Source organism: Paramisgurnus dabryanus, chromosome 6, assembly GCF_030506205.2.
Source record: "Paramisgurnus dabryanus chromosome 6, PD_genome_1.1, whole genome shotgun sequence".
NCBI lineage: Eukaryota > Metazoa > Chordata > Actinopteri > Cypriniformes > Cobitidae > Paramisgurnus > Paramisgurnus dabryanus.
The window spans coordinates 43,773,387-43,791,800 of NC_133342.1; the positions used below are offsets into that span (position 1 = coordinate 43,773,387).

Genomic DNA, 18,414 nt, shown 5'->3' on the forward strand with positions numbered 1-18,414 from the left:
GGAAAGTAACTTTTTATGTTACTCGTTACTTTTACGTTACTTTTATGTTGCCTGTATTTGGAAAATATTTTGGAAACACACACAAACACACGAACACATACACACAATACCCTGTTACTCAGGCATTTGATCTTGACATTGTTAAAATCTTGTCTTTTTTACATGTTTTAACACTGTACATTTAACTTAAAATATTTAATTGTGTACAAGAAAACAGCTCTTATTAATGAATTATTAGTAGCATGTTGTAGTGTCTCGGGAGATTGTGCTCATTGTTAAATAGCTTTGTGGCTATACTGCACTGGAGTGGCAGTTTAAAATATAAACCCAGAATTCAGCGAACGTCAAGAACAAAAAAAAACAATAAGGCCAAGACGCGGGATTTAAATTACGTTACACGGACCATGTATAAATTTCAATGTTTCTGGACAGAAATACCAACTTTGTCTGGTATTAATAAGCTGCACATTGGAGTGCTGGCTGCTCCCCGCGGTGCTGAAGACGCGTGATGGCACATATACAGTACACAGATATCTACGTGCAATCTATTGGAAAGTGGAGGAGTCATTAGTTGGGTTAGTAAAATAACGAAATTACAGCTTTTAAATAGAAGAAAAAAAGTTTTTTTGTAAAGAGATATATTTTTTAAGTTTAAAAGTGCAGAACTCTTCTCAAGGGGAAGAAAGCTATACTTTTCCTCTTACATGCAACTTATCGGAAAGCCCAGATGAGTTAGTTGGGTTAGTAAAATAATGAAATTATAGATTTAAGTACAAAATAGTATTTATATAAAGAGAAATATTGAAATAAAAAGTGCAGAAGTCTTCTTAAGTGGAAGTAATAAAGTAAAATAACGAATAATAATTATATAGTAACGAATAATAGTTTCCAATAGGTTGCACGTAAATATCCGTGCTGCCACCAGTACTCCGTCCGAGCGCGTCTTCAGCACCGCGGCCAGCACTCCAATGCGCAGCTTATTAATACCAAACAAAGTGAACAAGTTGGTATTTCTGTGCGGAAACATTGAAATTTAAACATGGTCTGTGTAACATTATGTAAATTCCGCGTCTCTGTCTGATTGTTGTGTCCGTTTTCTTGTTCTTGACGTTCGCTGAATTCTGGGTTTATATTTTAAACTGCCGCTTCAGTGCAGTATAGCCACAGAGCTATTTAACAAGCACGATCTTCCGAGATACTATGCTAAGATACAATTAATACAAAACGAAATTCACTTCAAACGGAGTGGGTAGACATGATTTTGACCACTTTATTAAGTTTGTTTTCGTAGAAACCTTTCTCTAAAGTGAATTTCGTTTTGTATTAATTGTATCTTAATTTCAATCAATGTTTTATCAACCAATTGCTTGAATTTAATAAATAAGAAATAAATAAAAGAAAACGATTTAGTTTTATATTTATGTTTAGAAAAAATATTTCATTTAAACATAAATATGAAGCTGAATCGTTTTCTTTAATTTATTTCTTATTTATTAAAATCAGGCAATTGGTTGATAAAACATTGATTAAAATTAAGATGCCTCCATCCCTCAAAAGTTAGGGTCAGCTGCTTCTTGCTTGCCATGATTTCTTTGCAGACTGATACAAGCCTCTGTCGTGTGTGGACGTTGTGACTATTGCACAAGCGCAGATGGCAGTGTCGCTGTCAAATCTAACCAAAAGTAACGTTGCGCTGAATTGGAAAATGAACTACGTTACGTTACCAAATTTTCAGTAGTAACGCGTTACACTACTTTTTTCTCAAAAAAGTAGTTACGTTACTGTAACGCGTTACTTTGTAACGCGTTACACACAACACTGCCAACTATAATGTTATTTCTCGACAAAAATGAAATGAAAATTTAGCGAAAGTAAAAATAAAACTTCCATTTATACAAAAACTGTCCTTCTTTGGCCGTGTCGGACACCATTTAATTTCTGAAGTTCGCAGACGACGACGCCCCCCCCCCACGATGATGCACATAATTGTGGGACATCACAGATGCAAATAGAATTCAGACATGCCTTGTTGCCTTCGTGCCTTGGAAAGCTGCCTCAGAAGGCAGAAATTTAGAGTTTTCGGACGCAGCCATAATATACCAGCATATCAGTCGGCAAGTCTCAGAAACCTAATAAGGATTTGTCCCTATGACTAAAAACTCAGAATGGGTGTGGAAGTCACTTAAACTAGAGACAAAATCCCCAAATTGACAACACTGGTCCCATGTGTTATGTGTGGAAGCACATGGTTATTGTTTGTTTTTAACAGGGCTGCGTTCAGCCCAGACAAAACGTTGCACAACATTTATTAAACAGAGACGGTGATGCATTGAACAATCTGTTATGATGACGCAAGAGTTGCAACTACAGTAGCTGAGTAGGCCATGCTTTGTGTTCTTTTTAAAATGTTTCTGCAGCCTGATGAAATCGAAAAAATACGTGTTTAATACTGTAAAATATGCTCAATGTTACAGTCACTGCCCTTGCTGTCCAGAATTAAAGAAAGCATTCCAACTTAAACCCATTGTGCGAGCTGTCTCTTTTGTGCTGCGTGGTTTATTTACATGTTTATGCTGATTGGACTGCAGTTCTGACACACCCACTAAACAAGAAAAAACGTAACTCAAACCCTGTTGCACATTGGTGCAAACTGTTTCAATGAAACATGTTGTTCAAGGCCCAGGCCATGTGCTCTTCTGTCTCGTCCTCATTTTCTCCTCAATAAGTATCCTTTTAGTAGTTAATTGCCCACTCCTGTTGCCCTTTGTTTCCTTATTTAATGTCTTTGTGTTTGCTGACCTGTGCTCGTTCATCTGTTCATACTAAGTTTTGTTACCTTGTTTTGTGTCTAGATCATTGTCAAATCTTGTTCTGTATAGTTTATCTTAATAAACAGGGTTTATCAGGGTTTTTTATTATAGAGGTTAAGTTTTCCATTATGAGATATTATGACGGATTTTGTGTGCTTTTATGCAATCAGTTGAATGCTGCAGATATGATTAAAAACTCAGTGTTACAAATAAATAAATAAATAGTGGTGCAGCAGTGTGGTACAGAAAAAAGATTGTCAAATAAAAAAAATGTGTAATGCACTTCTTTATATGAAGTGTGTAGCCAGAGTAAACTGTCACATGTAAACAAGTATATGTGTGTACTTGCATATATTTAAACTTGTTTATTTTAACAGGACTTCTGTGCAGCGCTTCTGGTTTGCAGCAAGAGTATCAGTACATAAACATAAGTATGACATGGACAGAAGCTCAGAGTTACTGTAGATAGAGATACACTGATCTGGCAACTGTAGACTCGATGGATGATGTGAACATGATGCTGAAAAAGTGAATGGTGGGTACAGTGGATCAGTCTGGATTGGACTGCAGAATACGACACAGAGCCATTGGGTTTGGTCAAATAGAGAAAATAACAGCTCATACAGTCCATGGGCCAAAGGAGAACGTAATGAAGAAGAAGATTGTGGCTTATTCCTCAATAATACTTGGAACGATTGTTCATGTGAAGTCAAATTTCACTTTATCTGCTATGATAGTAAGTAGTCAGTTTATTTGCTGTGTTAATATTCAGTTTAAGAAGAGAGGAGACCTGATTCTTATTCTTTCAATAGTAACTAGTGGATACATCAGAATATAGGTATGAAAATCTAGATACATGCTCAGAGTTACTGCAGACAGTATTACACTGATCTGGCCACCTTCCATAACTCTGAAGAGCAGAACAAGCTTCATGCAGCTGTTGGAGATCAGTGGGCATTAGTCTGGATCGGTCTGTTCAAGGACTCTTGGCAGTGGTGTGATCAATGGAATCTCGCCTTTAGAAACTGGCCACCAGGACAACAATTTCAGAGTTATGGTGACTCTGCTGCCATGTCAACAACTGATTCTGGGAAATGGGTTCGATACAGCTGTGACCAACAGTACCATTTCATCTGCTACAGAGGTGAGCAGAAATGCTTAGCAGCACAAGCATCATGGGTTAAACTCACAGTGAACACAGATCCTTTAAATCATGTTTAACTTAAATGCTTTGCCCAAATGCTTTTAATAAATGTTTCTGTCAAATGAATACAGTAAGTCTTATAAACTGATATCATATTCATAAATAAACTTTCCTTTGTATTTTTTTGTAGAGGCAAAGTTAATTAAAAGACAAACTATCAGACTGAAGTTGTCCAGTGATGGAAAATACTATTTGACTGATCCTTTACTGGAGACTGCCATTATGAACGACGTTTGTCTCTATGTAAATACTGTCATCAGATTCCTGTTAATGTGTTGAATACCCATGCAAATGATCATTTAAAGTTACTGCCATTCGTGAAACCATACAGGAAGCACTCAATAGTTTTATATATCTATGAAATCTAAAATCAACATGCTGTAACAACCTCACTAATAATGATGTGGGTTAATAATTTAAAGGCAACCTGACCAAAGTTTATGATGAATCGCCGATAGAAATGAGCGAAACCCAGGAACCGTTGCACCTCCTTACTTAGGAAAGTTGGGGACTGGTCGCTCGGCAACCGCTTTGATCTTTGCGGGATCAGGCGAATCTCCCCGGCAGCAATGACGAAAGCCAGGAATGAAACTGACTCCCTATGAAACTCGCACTTCTCCACCTTAACGAATAACTGATTCTCTAAGAGGCGTCGTAAAACTCTGCGAACATGCTGTGTACTTCCATAGAGGAGGAAAAGATGAGAATGTCATCCAGGTACACAAAGACAAACTTGTTCATCATGTCTCTCAACACGTCATTAACCAGAGCCTGGAAGAAAGACGGCGCATTTGTTAATGCGAACGGTAAAACGGGGTATTCAAAATGACCAGAGGGTGTATTGAACGCTGTCTTCCACTCATCACCATCTCTAATGCGCACCAGATAATAAGCATTACGCAGGTCTAATTTGGTGAAGAAACGCGCTCCCTGCAGAATAGGCCTGGGGCGGTAACCGGATTACCGCCATACCGCGGTCACGTGACCCATGCCGCGGGTCTGAGCTCCTCACCGTCATAACCGCAAAAAAAAAAAAAAAAAACTTGAAACATTGGCCTGCACCTGTGTGTTATGTGCTGATGTTATACACGCAGCTTGTTAACAACCGCAACTTGTTAACTGAACATTAACTGATATGATTTTAATATTAAATTGTCATTGAGTAGAAATACAGGTGACGTTGTCTGTCACTCGTTTAAAGTAGAGTTGCTGTTCAAACGTGCTGAGAATCCTCCTTTTACGGAAGTAAAGATAACAACCATGCATTAGGAAAATTAATAATTGCTTTATTTAGGCTATAGTATATTTTCTATAGACGTGTAAAACCATATTTTGGCGGATTGTTTTTTACTTTCATTGTTTTTACTAGTTTGCCTGCCCATTTAGTCTTAATAATTAATGGAACCTAAACGAACTTGACTTGCTGTTCTCGAAGGCAGCTCGAATCTTGGTCGGGCTCGAGACCCAATTCCAAGTAAAAGAACAGAAGAAAAATGCAGTGAAGGAGGAGAGATGCCAGAAGAATTGCGGCTGGGCGCAGATCGTTTACCATGATTAATGATGATTGACAAGTTTAGGTTCCTTTCAAATTTACGTTAAAAGTGTAGCCATTAAAATATTATTAGCCTAATAGTTTATTTTGATCATGGTGCTACGATCGATGGATAATTCTGAAGTTGTTTTAAAGAAGAATAAAATAATTACTTCTCAGTCATTTGCGCTGTCACACATTTGAACGTCTCCGCATATGTACATCATTGCAACGTACATTTGCAAATGATTCATAAAGTCATACCTCCGCAATTCTTTAATCGATTGTGTTTTAAAAGTACTGTATGCTCAAACTCTAATGACAGCAATGTGATCGCTGATGCGCTGGTAGAGAGAGAGAGGCGGAGAAAAAGAGAGAGAGCGCGGCTCTGTTCAAATGTGGAAATGATTGATGTTATTTGAAGTCGGCTCTTACAATACAAAATACCCGATTAAGCTATTACGTGGCTATTATACACATTTTTTCGGGACGTTCTTGTGACCCGGTGGCAACTTGTCCACGACCCAGTACTGGGTCGCGACCCGGTGGTTGGGGACCTCTGATCTAGCCTACAACAGTGGCAATTTCTAAAGCAGGACACATTTCAAAAAGTTTTGCTTTTGCGTCTTCTTTCTCTGTTTGTGGAAAAAGACAGATGTTTATGGTAAGGGTCGAGGATAGAAGCGGTCTGTCCAAGCACGCGCAACAGAGGCGGACTGCCCAGGCGCGCGCGAGACAGACAGACCGCGTCATCTTGCACACACACACACGCGTCTCCGTGCAGCTTCCCAGCTATACTCAAGCACAGACACATATGCAGTACAAGTGATTTCTCATACAAATGTTTATTTTACCAGACCATCAGGGCAGCAATAATTTGCGTCCTTACAGGCTATTCACAAATTAAGGATAGAAAAGTGGCGAAATGTCTGTAGGCACGTGTGGACACGCACAATGCGTTAACATTTTTTTTAACTGATAATACTAATTGTTCAAGTTGTTGAATGTTGAAATTGAAGAAATGTGGAAGGAAATAAAATTCACTTTACATGTTCCTTAAGTAATTTGCACGTGTTTTGTATTAAAGATAAATAAATCATGCATGTTATTTAACTCATTGTCTTGCCAATAAACCGCAAAACCGCGGGAATTTGTTGATTACCGACCGCGGTAAAAAAAAATCCAAACCGGCCCAGCCCTACTGCAGAAGTTCAATGGCCGTAGACATTAAAGGTAGGGGGTATTTATTATTAACAGTAATGTAATTTAAGCCTCTATAATCAAAGCCGTCCTTCTTTTTTGTGTGTGTTGCGTTTTAATCTGAGTGCTGGAAACATGACATCTACTTGTTTACTCGCGACTGTTATACTCGAGTCTGGAGATAAGTTATCTCCAGACGGGAGTGTGTGTGCTTCATCAAACAGTGACGCAATTGACGTCAAACCGCACACACAAACACACGATGCCTCATATTTGACGCGCTTTGTGGTATCATTATAAAAGATGCGATTGAAAACATCACATCTACTTGTTTACTCGCGCCTAAAGTTGTGTGTGTGTGTGCTTTGTCAGTTTGACGGGATCGATGTCCAAACGCACACACAAACACACGATGCCTCATATTTGATGCGATTTGTGGTATTCTTATAAAAGATACGATTGTAAACATTACATCTACTTGTTTACTCTCACTTTTAAAAAAGTTATCTCCAGACGCTAATGTTTTCTTTGTGCTTTTGTCAGACGAGATCAATGGCCAAATGCACACACAAACACACAATGCCTCATATTTGACGCACTTTGTATTAAGACGCATCTAAACACATCTAAAACCTTGTTTATTCGCGTATATCTCTGCACAGTAAGTTTATTTAACGCAGGATCACGCATGAGAAGGCATTTCTTTTGTGTTGCTTTCATACATGTTAATCATATAAAATAGTAGCCCAGTTTGTGCTGAATGCAGTGTTATAAGACTTTTGCCATTATTGTTTTTTTAAGCAACTGAAAAAACCCAAATGTCAGTGCATGCAAAAACTTTTCCAGGGCCCTTAAAACCCCTTAGACCCCAGAGGGTTAACTAATTTGTAGACATAAAAACTCCATCATTTCACCAGAATGCTAAAAACACGATTTAAAATAACTTTCAGTATAGTTAAGCATGATGGCACATGTTAGGGATCCCAGGTTTTCTCTTTAATTACCACCTTTTCGCAACTTATACCAAAGACTGAAATAAGTGCAGTTATGATAGCAAAATATGTGGAAGAGCATTGATAGACTATGAATTTACTGTATTAGAGTTGGTAGCATTTAAAGGGGAATTGAACCCTAGACATTCTAGCCTGTTATCACTTGTAATTTATTTCTATTTTGCTTTTTACTTGAGAAAATAAAGAAATTTGCACGATTTTAATTAATTAGCTTGATAGTGTGTTGAAGCGGAATTTTCGTAACAGTCTTTGATTGATTCATTTAATCAGAATGCACTGCGCGAAACTAAGTCATTAGCTCCACCCACTAACCACTGATCGATGCAGCCTTCAGACTTGTTCGACTTCATGCAAAACCCAATATGATTTCGCGAATCGCTCTCGCCGTACTTTGACGTCATCCGGCTGTCGTTTCTTGCGGCGCTGCATGAAGTTGAACAAGCCTAATAGCTTCTTTTACCGCTCAACCTGCTCTCAAATCAATTCAAGTCAACTTGAAGTTAGCCAGAAGACGAACCCTACCAAAGAGTAATGCTTTTACCGTCTCTGGGGGAGAATTCACCAAAACTCTGGATAAAAGATGACTAGAACCTGTGTAGTATGAGGACGTAAGGACAAAAAATTTAGGCCACCGGGAGTTTTTATTGTTTACCTCAACACAACCCTCAGTTGAGACACCACTAACAGATTACTAAAAAATTTGAATATTCAGCCAGCACTGAAGGACTTCGTCAGGAGGACTTCGAGTACTGTTTTTCAGCCCAGTTTTCCTGCGGACCCAGGTAATGTAAATGGTCAAAATATCTAAAACATCATTTGGCTTAGTGTTGCTTGTTTTGTGTAACTACGGTAAACATACTACGTAGAAAGTTATTGTTGTTGTTATTATTATGAACACGAGCAGAGCAAGCTAAAGTTTGCTAATCCTGTACAGCTGTCAATCAAAGAACAATATAATTTACTGTCAATCATCTTACATTTACATTTACATTTAGTCATTTAGCAGACGCTTTTGTCCAAAGCGACTTACAAGTGAGGTAAACAATAGAAGCAATTATGGCAACATAAGAACAGCAATACATAAGTGCACTGGAAATAGTCTCATCAAGTCCAACACAATATACATAGCCAAAGGGTATGTTAGTATTGTTTTTTTTTTGTTTTTTTGTTTTTTTAGATAAAGAGGAAGGTAAATAGAGAAAGAGATAAAGAGAAGGTAACTAAGTAAAGATAGTAAATCTGTAATTAGGAAGTTAGGTAATGATGGAAGAGATGGGTTTTTAGCCGAGTCTTAAAGACAGCTACAGTGTCAGCTGATCGTGTCACGACCGGCAGATCATTCCACAGTTGTGGGACAGTTCCTGAGAAGGTACGCGTTAGTGTTTTCTTCCCTTTTTGAGACGGTACCACAAGTCTTCGCTCGGTGGCAGAGCGCAGTGATCAAGAGGGTACATAAGGCTCTATAAGCAAGCGAAGGTAAGGGGGTGCTGACCCAGTGATGGTTTTAAAGGCCAGGAGCAGAGCCTTAAATTTGATGCGGGCTGCTATAGGAAGCCAGTGTAACTTGACAAAGAGAGGAGTGACGTGCGCCCTCTTTGGCTCATTGAAGACCACTCTTGCCGCTGCGTTCTGAATCATCTGTAGGGGTTTGGTCGTGCAGGCTGGAAGTCTTGCCAGTAGCGCATTGCAGTAGTCCAGCCTGGACAGGACAAGAGCTTGGACCAGGACCTGCGTAGCATGCTCATCTAGGAAAGGTCTAATTTTCCTAATATTGTAGAGGATGAATCTACAAGAGCGAGCGGTGCTGGCAACATGCTCCGTGAAGCTAAGCCGATCATCAATGACCACTCCCAGGTTTTTGGCCGTCTTGGAAGGCGTGATGGTCGAGGAACCTAGCTGAATGGAAAAGTTGTGCTGAATCTTTGGTTCAGATGATATGACAAGCAGTTCTGTCTTCGCAAGGTTAAGCTGGAGATGGTGATCCTTCATCCAGAGTGAGATGTCCCTCAGGCATGCCGAGATGCGGGCAGAAACCGTAGGATTATCAGGGTGGAACGACAAGTGGAGTTGAGTGTCGTCTGCATAGCAGTGGTAGGAAAAGCCATGTTTCCGAATGACAGAGCCCAGGGAAGTCATGTATATCGAAAAGAGCAGCGGTCCAAGCACAGAGCCTTGAGGGACCCCGGTATCAAGACGTTGGGGTTCGGAGACGTCACCTCTCCAGGATACCCGATATGATCTATCAGAGAGGTACGACTTGAACCGTAGAAGCGCTGTGTCAGTGACACCCATAGACATGAGAGTCGACAGGAGGATGCGGTGATTGACCGTGTCAAAAGCTGCAGATAGATCCAGTAAGATCAGCACAGTTGATTTGGAGGCTGCCCTTGCCTGCCTTAGGGCCTCAATGACTGAGAGCAGCGCAGTCTCAGTGGAGTGACCACTTTTGAATCCAGACTGATTGCTATCCAGGAGGTTATTTTGTGTGAAGAAAGTGGAGAGCTGGTTGAACACAATGCGTTCAAGAGTCTTGGAAATGAAGGGAAGAAGAGAAACGGGTCTGTAGTTCTCTAGCATAGCAGGATTGATAGTGGGTTTCTTCAGCAACGGGGTTATCCGGGCCTCTTTAAATGCTACAGGGAAGGTGCTAGTGGAAAGGGATGAATTGATAATGTGAGTGAGAGCAGGGATAACAGACGGAGAGATGGCCTGGAGGAGATGGGTGGGTATGGGATCTAGCGGGCAGGTAGTCGGATGATTAGAAGCCAAGACCTTGGAAACATCTGCTTCGGATAGGAGAGAGAAGGAGGGAAGGGAGCATGTCTCAGGGATTTGAGAATGCGCAAGAAGCGGCGGCTCGGAGAACTGACTGCTAATAGTTTTCGTTTTCTTCTTTTGCCTTAAGACCCGCCCCCATTCAGAAGTTCAAAAAAGTAGTAGTTATTACTGTAGCGGTGAAAAGCTTTAACTTTAAAGGTAATGATTCAGTCAAGTTGTTTAAACATGCATAAATCTTGTTAAGGTTATGTGAGTTTGTTATGATTCATCTATGTAAAGTAGGGATGGGCATTTTCCAGTTATTTACTATTCGAATATTTAAGCTCATAAAGAACGAATATTCGAAAATTCGTTTATTTAAATTATGTTAATTAAGACAGGCGTGTTTTGTATTTTTCATTTTGTCATAATTTCACAGAAGGCTTATAATTAGGAAATATCCACAACAAGCTAAACTTATATTCTGTGTGTATGTATGTGTGTGTGTGTGTGTGTGTGTGTGTGTGTGTGTGTGCGCGTGCGTGCGTGTGTATGTATTTTTAAGTTGAAAACATTGTTAAAAAAAAAAAATATATATATATATATATATATATATATATATATATATATATATATATATATATATATATATTTTAAATTCTTCTTAAAAAATATCCTACAGAAAAAAAGACGTTAAAACCCCATGCGGAGCGAAGTCTGAGTCAAATCCTTAGTTTCAAGTCGGTCGTTAGTATGAATTCATTACTGTTTGATCTTACATACATTATATTGTACCAAATATTATACACTAACCCCAAATCTAAGCGAAGTTTGAGGACTTGACAAAGTAGGCTATCTCATTTAAACAGACTCAAAACACCGAAAAAGAGCCCGGAGCAAAGAAAAAACACATCTACATAACCGACTGCTCAGTCGCCATAAATATATTCTCAGTTTAGTTTGACGTATTTGTGAATAAAGAAAAACATATTTATCCTACCTGCTTCGAGTGAAAGCCCGTTCTTCTGACTAGATACAATAATGCCGGTGCAGCGGAGAAAACTCTTCCTCGTGATGATGGTTATCCGATAAAAACAACAGACGGATTGAACAAGATTGAATATCTGTAATTAACATTATTTTACAAATAAAGTAAGCTGGCTCGATACCTTATTGTTGACTGTGCAAAGTTACTAACGTTAGCTTAATTTAACAACATTTCACAAAGACGGAGCTTTGCTTTTAAACGGCCATGTGCAGTTATCCGGTTCATTTTCGAAGGAGCACCGCATATAATAAATGTTCTCAGTTTCATTTCGTTCTCCGTGTCTGTCTCGTTATTAACAAAATAAAGTAGACTTTATAACAGAAAGCTTACAAATCTCTCATAATGTGTTAATGCGGGCGGCGGAAAAGCACGTTTAATAACACGTGAGCCCTCACTGAGCCAGTGGCCAAACACGGCGCGCCGCGGACAAACCCGGAGATAAATGGAAAAACTTACATTCGTCTGCAATCTGCATTGCCAAACAATCAGAAATACATACAAATTAATTTTCAAGTATATTTTACATTTAAGTCTGTAAAAGACAGTATAGATGAAGTGAAAAAGCATTAAATAAGTTGTAACCCTTTGGTGGCACATTAAAAACAAACAAACATTCGAATAGCATTTTTTAAATTCGAATTATTATTGCCGATCGAATATTCGAATATCCTTGCCCATCCCTAATGTAAAGTATAAGTATAAGTAAAGTCTACATGTGAATTAAATCTTAAGAGAACTTGTTTCAATCATAGCACACTATTGAAGCACATGCATCTAACAAGTTACTACTATTATATATTATAAGTGTATGTGATGTGTCACAAGTGTATTGTGTCATGATTATTAAAGTTTAGATTTTTTCTTGCTGGCCTTCAGATGAATAAAAAGCTGAAAAGCCTTGGACTAGAGAACGCACGGATAAACTGTTTAAAGGATGAAGATGGAGAGTTGTTCATCTTTTAAAAAGCGTTATATATAAGATATAGTTTATTGTATTTATTGTTACATTATTCTCAGTTTAATTATGAGTTTTCTTGGCAGGAACAATATTCACACATCTGTGCAACATACAACACTCTTTATACACTGATGATTAATTTAAAACTAAACATAATGTAGATTTATATTTTAGAATTAATAAAATTAGGATTTTAAAAATAGGTAAAACTAGTTACATTGTATTAAATAAAACATGTAACATGAATGCAAACACTGTATATTTATATTTAGAATAGCAATTTTAGCGGTTTTTTTTTCTTATTTTAAAGTTATTTGTTACTTGTAAACACTTTTCTTGCTTATGGAAATAAGTTTCTCTCTCTATATATATATATTATTCAATATATATATAGAAACTATATATCTCTCTATATAGTTTCTATATATATATATTGAATCCTCTTGTTACACTAAACAAATCAGATTTATACATATGGCCAACCGTCAAGTCATTCCAAATGGGTGGTATATTGCATTTTGTCAATATTTCTGTATTTTTTTCTAGTGGGATCATTGCCATAGCCAGGGTTTGAAAATTAGTAATGTCCAGGCATGTTAAGAGTTAACAAATGCTATCCATGGAGAAAAAAGTGCACTGTAATACATGCTAAGTACACTTGGTAAATTTGTGCAAAAACTCCTATAATACCCAGCCATTTCCAAAAATCTCATCAATTCAACTACGTCAATATCATGTTTAAAAGGTTGGTACAAGAGTGTGCATCTGAAAAAAGAACAGAAAGTTCAGTTGTCAGAGAATCAAATCAGAACGTTGCTCAAGAGATAAATGTTTTAGTAATCCTTCTAGATATGCCATGGTTTCAAAGTTTTTTAGATGAGGTTGTTACCAACATTTCATCTTTCATCAACAAACTAGGTGGTGGCTCCTCTGGTAGCACAAAACTGCCAGTGGGCCACATAAACTAAAAACTGTCCAAAACTGATTAGGGCTTAGCCCCAAACTCTCCTGGATAACATCACATGCAGCCAACAACATCCATGTCAAGCCTTCCTTTCAATAACTTTAATGCACTTGACTTGTTGTGTCTGATGAACGACCTGATTTTGCAGAGTTCGACGCGTTCCTGGGTCAACAAGGGAGGGGCTTTGAAAAAAAACTTTCAACCAATCAGTGCAGTCACGCGAGATCGTTCAATTTCAACCTATGCGTCACTTCGCAAAGTTTGCATCTATTTTGTGGATTTGTGCAGGTAAGTGTACATCTTTAAACTAAAGCCATGTATTTTATTTGTCCTTTCTCAGTTTATCATGTACTGACTCACGTTTGAACATGGATGATTAACTGACGCAATTTGCTAGACTGTTTATATATATATATATATATATATATATATATATATATATATATATATATATATATATATATATATATATATCATCCAAATTAACCCTTTCCTAACGCGCTAAACCGCACGTTTATTATGCAAATTGGTAACAGAATGATCGCTAAACCGCACGTTTATTGTGCAAATTGGTAACTGAAGGAACGCTAAACCGCACATTTATTATGCAAATTATTTTCAATGTCCGTTGACGCTGTTCCTCCGTATACTTTCTTTTTCGCGTAAACATCAACAGTCACAGATTTTACTGACAGAGAAGACGGCTGATGACTTGACGAAAGGTTAGCATTACACACACACGTTCTCTCACTCTCTATATGATGCGGTATGCCAGCGCACATGTTTTGTAGTAACTTTGTGTAACAGTTACTGTGTATTCTCTCATATTTCTGAATTTGCATCCAATTGTCTGCGCTTTACGCCACAATAAAACTCACATTTAAATAAAAAAGGGCTCATAACAAGACATTGATGAGAAGAGCAACAGCAGTAAGATTTCAATGTAAATGTATGGTGATTTATACCTCAGCTGTAAACATACACGTACATTTCGTAATTTCCTGTTATTTTGTGGGTTTCTTTCAAATATAAAAGCGCTTAAGCATTTACTTGCGTTCTAGGCGAAAAAAACGAGTCAGTGGCAAGTCAGTTCCTGAATACCACGACACAAACTTTAAAAAGTCAAATTCACCTCTCAGAGGCACAGAACTGTTCCTGAAACTGACGTTCTCCCCAAACTGAAATTAAACAGTGTTCCGAGTTTTTTTCGTCTGTGTCATGTTGATATCAGAAAGCAAGGTAACATGCACATGACGACGAGAGAGGTGCTGTGCAATCGAGTTACCCCTCCCACTTCTGAATGTTTTACTGAGATTTCTTATCCCGTCCGAATTGACCATCAATATTACAGACGTCCTGTGGTAAAATTACATTACGCCATGTACAACTGTAAAACTTTCCGAATAGGGCTATAGTCTGCTCATTTTATGTCTGACAACAGAACTGATAATATGTAAATAATAGCAATCAGTTGTGTTAAAATGCAGTATAACGTGACACATCAAAGAGTAGAAGTGAAACATATTTCAGGTGCCAACACTCGATCAAACGCAAACACGTGATGACGTCACATATATGCTAATTAGCGTGTGACGTCATAACCGCCACAAGTCTCTCAAAATCATGTGGGAAACACTGCGTAATCATATCTTTATTACATATTAACAGTTAAAAAAAACCGTGGTTACTGTAGTAAAACCATGGAAACCACAAAATAACCATGGTTTTGACAAGCATGGTTTTCATAAACCATATTTAAACCGTGCGTTAGGTTGATAGTAATCAATACACCAAAAAAAAAGGTTACTACACTTTTACCACAATAAAACCATTGTTAATTTTCATAAAGGATACTTTTTACATACTTTGCGGATAGATTTGGACCAAGCATTGGTAATTTCAATAAAAAAGAAATGTCTTGTGTTGATCCAGGGTCGTCATATGCCCGTGTTGATCCTGGGTCTTCATATGCCCATGATGATCCTGGGTCGTCATATGCCCGTGATGTTCCAGGGTCGTCATATGCCAGTGATGATCCAGGGTCGTCATATGCACGTGACGATCCAGGGTCATCATATGCACGTGGCAATCCAGGGTCATCATATGCACGTGATGACCAGGGGCAGCACGCGATGATCCAGGGTCATCATATGCCCCGTGATGATCCAGGTTCATCATATGCCTGTGACGATTAAGGGTCATCATATGCATGTGTTGATCCAGGGATATCTCTCCTTAGTTAATGTAATATAATGCATACAATCTTTGATCACTGGCTTTAAACAACAACTATTGTTCACTGTATTTTCTTATTTGCTCATATTATTTTTCTTTATTCATAAGAACTCTCAGAATCGAGAAGAATCACCATCAGAAGTGATCATTCATGGAGAAAGAAAAAGGGTACAATGTCTTTATTCAAACCAGAAACTGCACTAATGGTAATGTTTGTATGAAAGGGTGTGCATTTGTATGTATGTATATATATATATATATATCTGTGTGTGTGTGTGTGTGTGTGTGTGTGTGTTTAGGTCCTTTGGTGTGCCCTCATTAACAGAAGAGTCATTGGCGACATTAAATGATGGGATGTGGCTGAATGACATTGTTTTGGACATTCAGTTGAGGTATTTTTCCTGATTTACAAGCATCAAATATTCTTATCAAATAGTCTCATCAATCATTTATCTAATTTTACATATTTCCAGAATCTGTTCATGATGAATTACGCCCACATAGAAGGCGAAAATCTTTGATCTACCCAGTGCATTTTTACAGTAAGCTAAAAAACAGGTCAGAGTTAGTCATATGAGATTAAATGTATTTACATTGCCAGTTTCTCTCTATGTGACCCTGGTACACAAAACCAGTCATTTGTAGCACATGTATATTTGTAGCAATAGCCATTACATTTGTCAAAATTATCACATTTCTCTTTATGCCTTAAAATCATTAGGATATTATGTAAAGATCGTGTTCCATCTAGATATTTTGTAAATTTCCTACTGTAAATATATAAAAACTTTATTTTTGTAAGTGGATGCAGTTGCTTAGGACTTCTTTAGACAACTTTAAATTCCTAATGAAATCCATACTAACAATTCTTATTTTTAAATGGAGTATAGCAGTGTTCATTATAAAAAAGTTGAGCCATGTGGGTCATTATTTAAAACATTTTGTAAAGTAATTAATATATTAGCAGCTGATTTCGGCTTCTTTCTGTTATCTTTTTATTTGCTCATGTAAAGCTGATTGGAAACAATACACATTGTAAAAAGCACTAAAATGAATTATTTTCTGATTATTTAAACATTACATACAATAGCAGAACTATTCAATTAATAATCTTGCACATCAATGGATTAACCAGTACTATTTGAATTAATATAATAAGTGTAACTAATTGGATTGCTTTCATAGCTTCATTGTGTATGTTGTTGTAAAGCCTGCATGTTTTCATGAAACTACAACATGAATATCATATTATGGCAGAGTTTCCGCAAGGTCTTAAAAAGACAAATAAAATGCACATCGGCCTGTAGCCTACAATTTTATCATTGTAATAATGATAAAAGTAAGTAAGGTAAGATTCTCGTGTTGAATGGAGCCCCGAATCCGATCATGATGACATGCAGACAAAATGATGGCCACGAATTTTGAAGTTATCTTTTATGCTACACTATGGACACAAACAATAATTATTTTTCTTAGTCTTAAGTATGGCCATAAATTAAGAATTAGTTCCCAATATTCAACAGTTCGTTCCTGGAACGAATTATTATAATATTTTGTAATAACTTATTACAATTATCATTATTTCAAATTATGAATTAGCCTAAAACATGTGGATGTTGTGGAAATACATTGTTAATTTGAATACGGAGCTCCGTATCAGTGGGTCTAGGGATGGGTACCGAAACCCGGTTCTAAACTTGCCCCGGGGCTAAATTATTTAAGACCGTAGTATCAGTAAGATCTGACGCTATCGGTTCTGCTTTCGGTCCTGGAGAAAAAGATAAAAATAAATGTTCTATGTATTCTTGAATAATTATGTTTTCATAATTACACATTTTGTGCACATTTTGTCTCACCAAACATTTCTAATTTGAGATAATATTAAGATGTTTGTCTGTGAGATCTGCGAGATCTCTCATGCGCGCCGCGGAGGCTGTCTGTCACACACACACAACGACGAGCGCGGCGCATGCATACAGCACGAAAACTCCCGCTTAATAACAAGACTGACAATGGCGGATAGAGCAAAATGTTCAAAAGTGCGGTTATACTTTACTAGAGTTGATGCAGACAACGCTCGTTGTCATACAGGTAAGTTCAACAAGATGTTTGCATGTAAGGGCGGAAACACAAGCAATCTGTCAAAGCATCTTTTAAAAGTGCATTACGTGCAGACAGAAACTGTGTCCCAATTCAAGGGCTGCGACCTTCTAAGCATACGACCTTAAAAGGTGAGCACTCGGTCTGTCAAGGTGGCAGCCTGAGAAGTCCGCGAAGAGAACTGAAATGAGACGGTCTAATCCTCGGAGGACCCATAATTTGCGTCACCTGCTGCACGCGCCCACCGCGGCTGTCAGGCATGTACTGTATGCTAACATCATGTTGAATCAACGTTGTTCACGTCATTTAAAATAAATGTACAATATCCCTAATTGATTACCTTACGTTGAAATTCTGTTGACTTCTTTTGGGAGAAATGACGTTATGCATTCAACATATTTTCTACTTGTTTTAAAATCCCAAATAAAGAAAAATCAGTATGTAAACATTTATTTGGCTAAATGCACAGCACTTCAAGTTAGTTTACAAAATAGCCTACAGATAAATATCCTATTTAAAGTATTTTTTCTGCAGCTTTCACGCTGGTGCATTAACAAATATATGTATATTATTTAGAAATTATATCCAAAAATG

General features: G+C 37.6%; 1 pseudogene; it reads left to right on the forward strand.

Annotated features, from left to right (window-relative positions):
- Positions 1-15,680, forward strand: part of LOC141282366 (secretory phospholipase A2 receptor-like) — a 41,290-nt pseudogene extending 25,610 nt beyond the window's left edge.
- Positions 15,681-18,414: the final 2,734 nt, after the last annotated feature.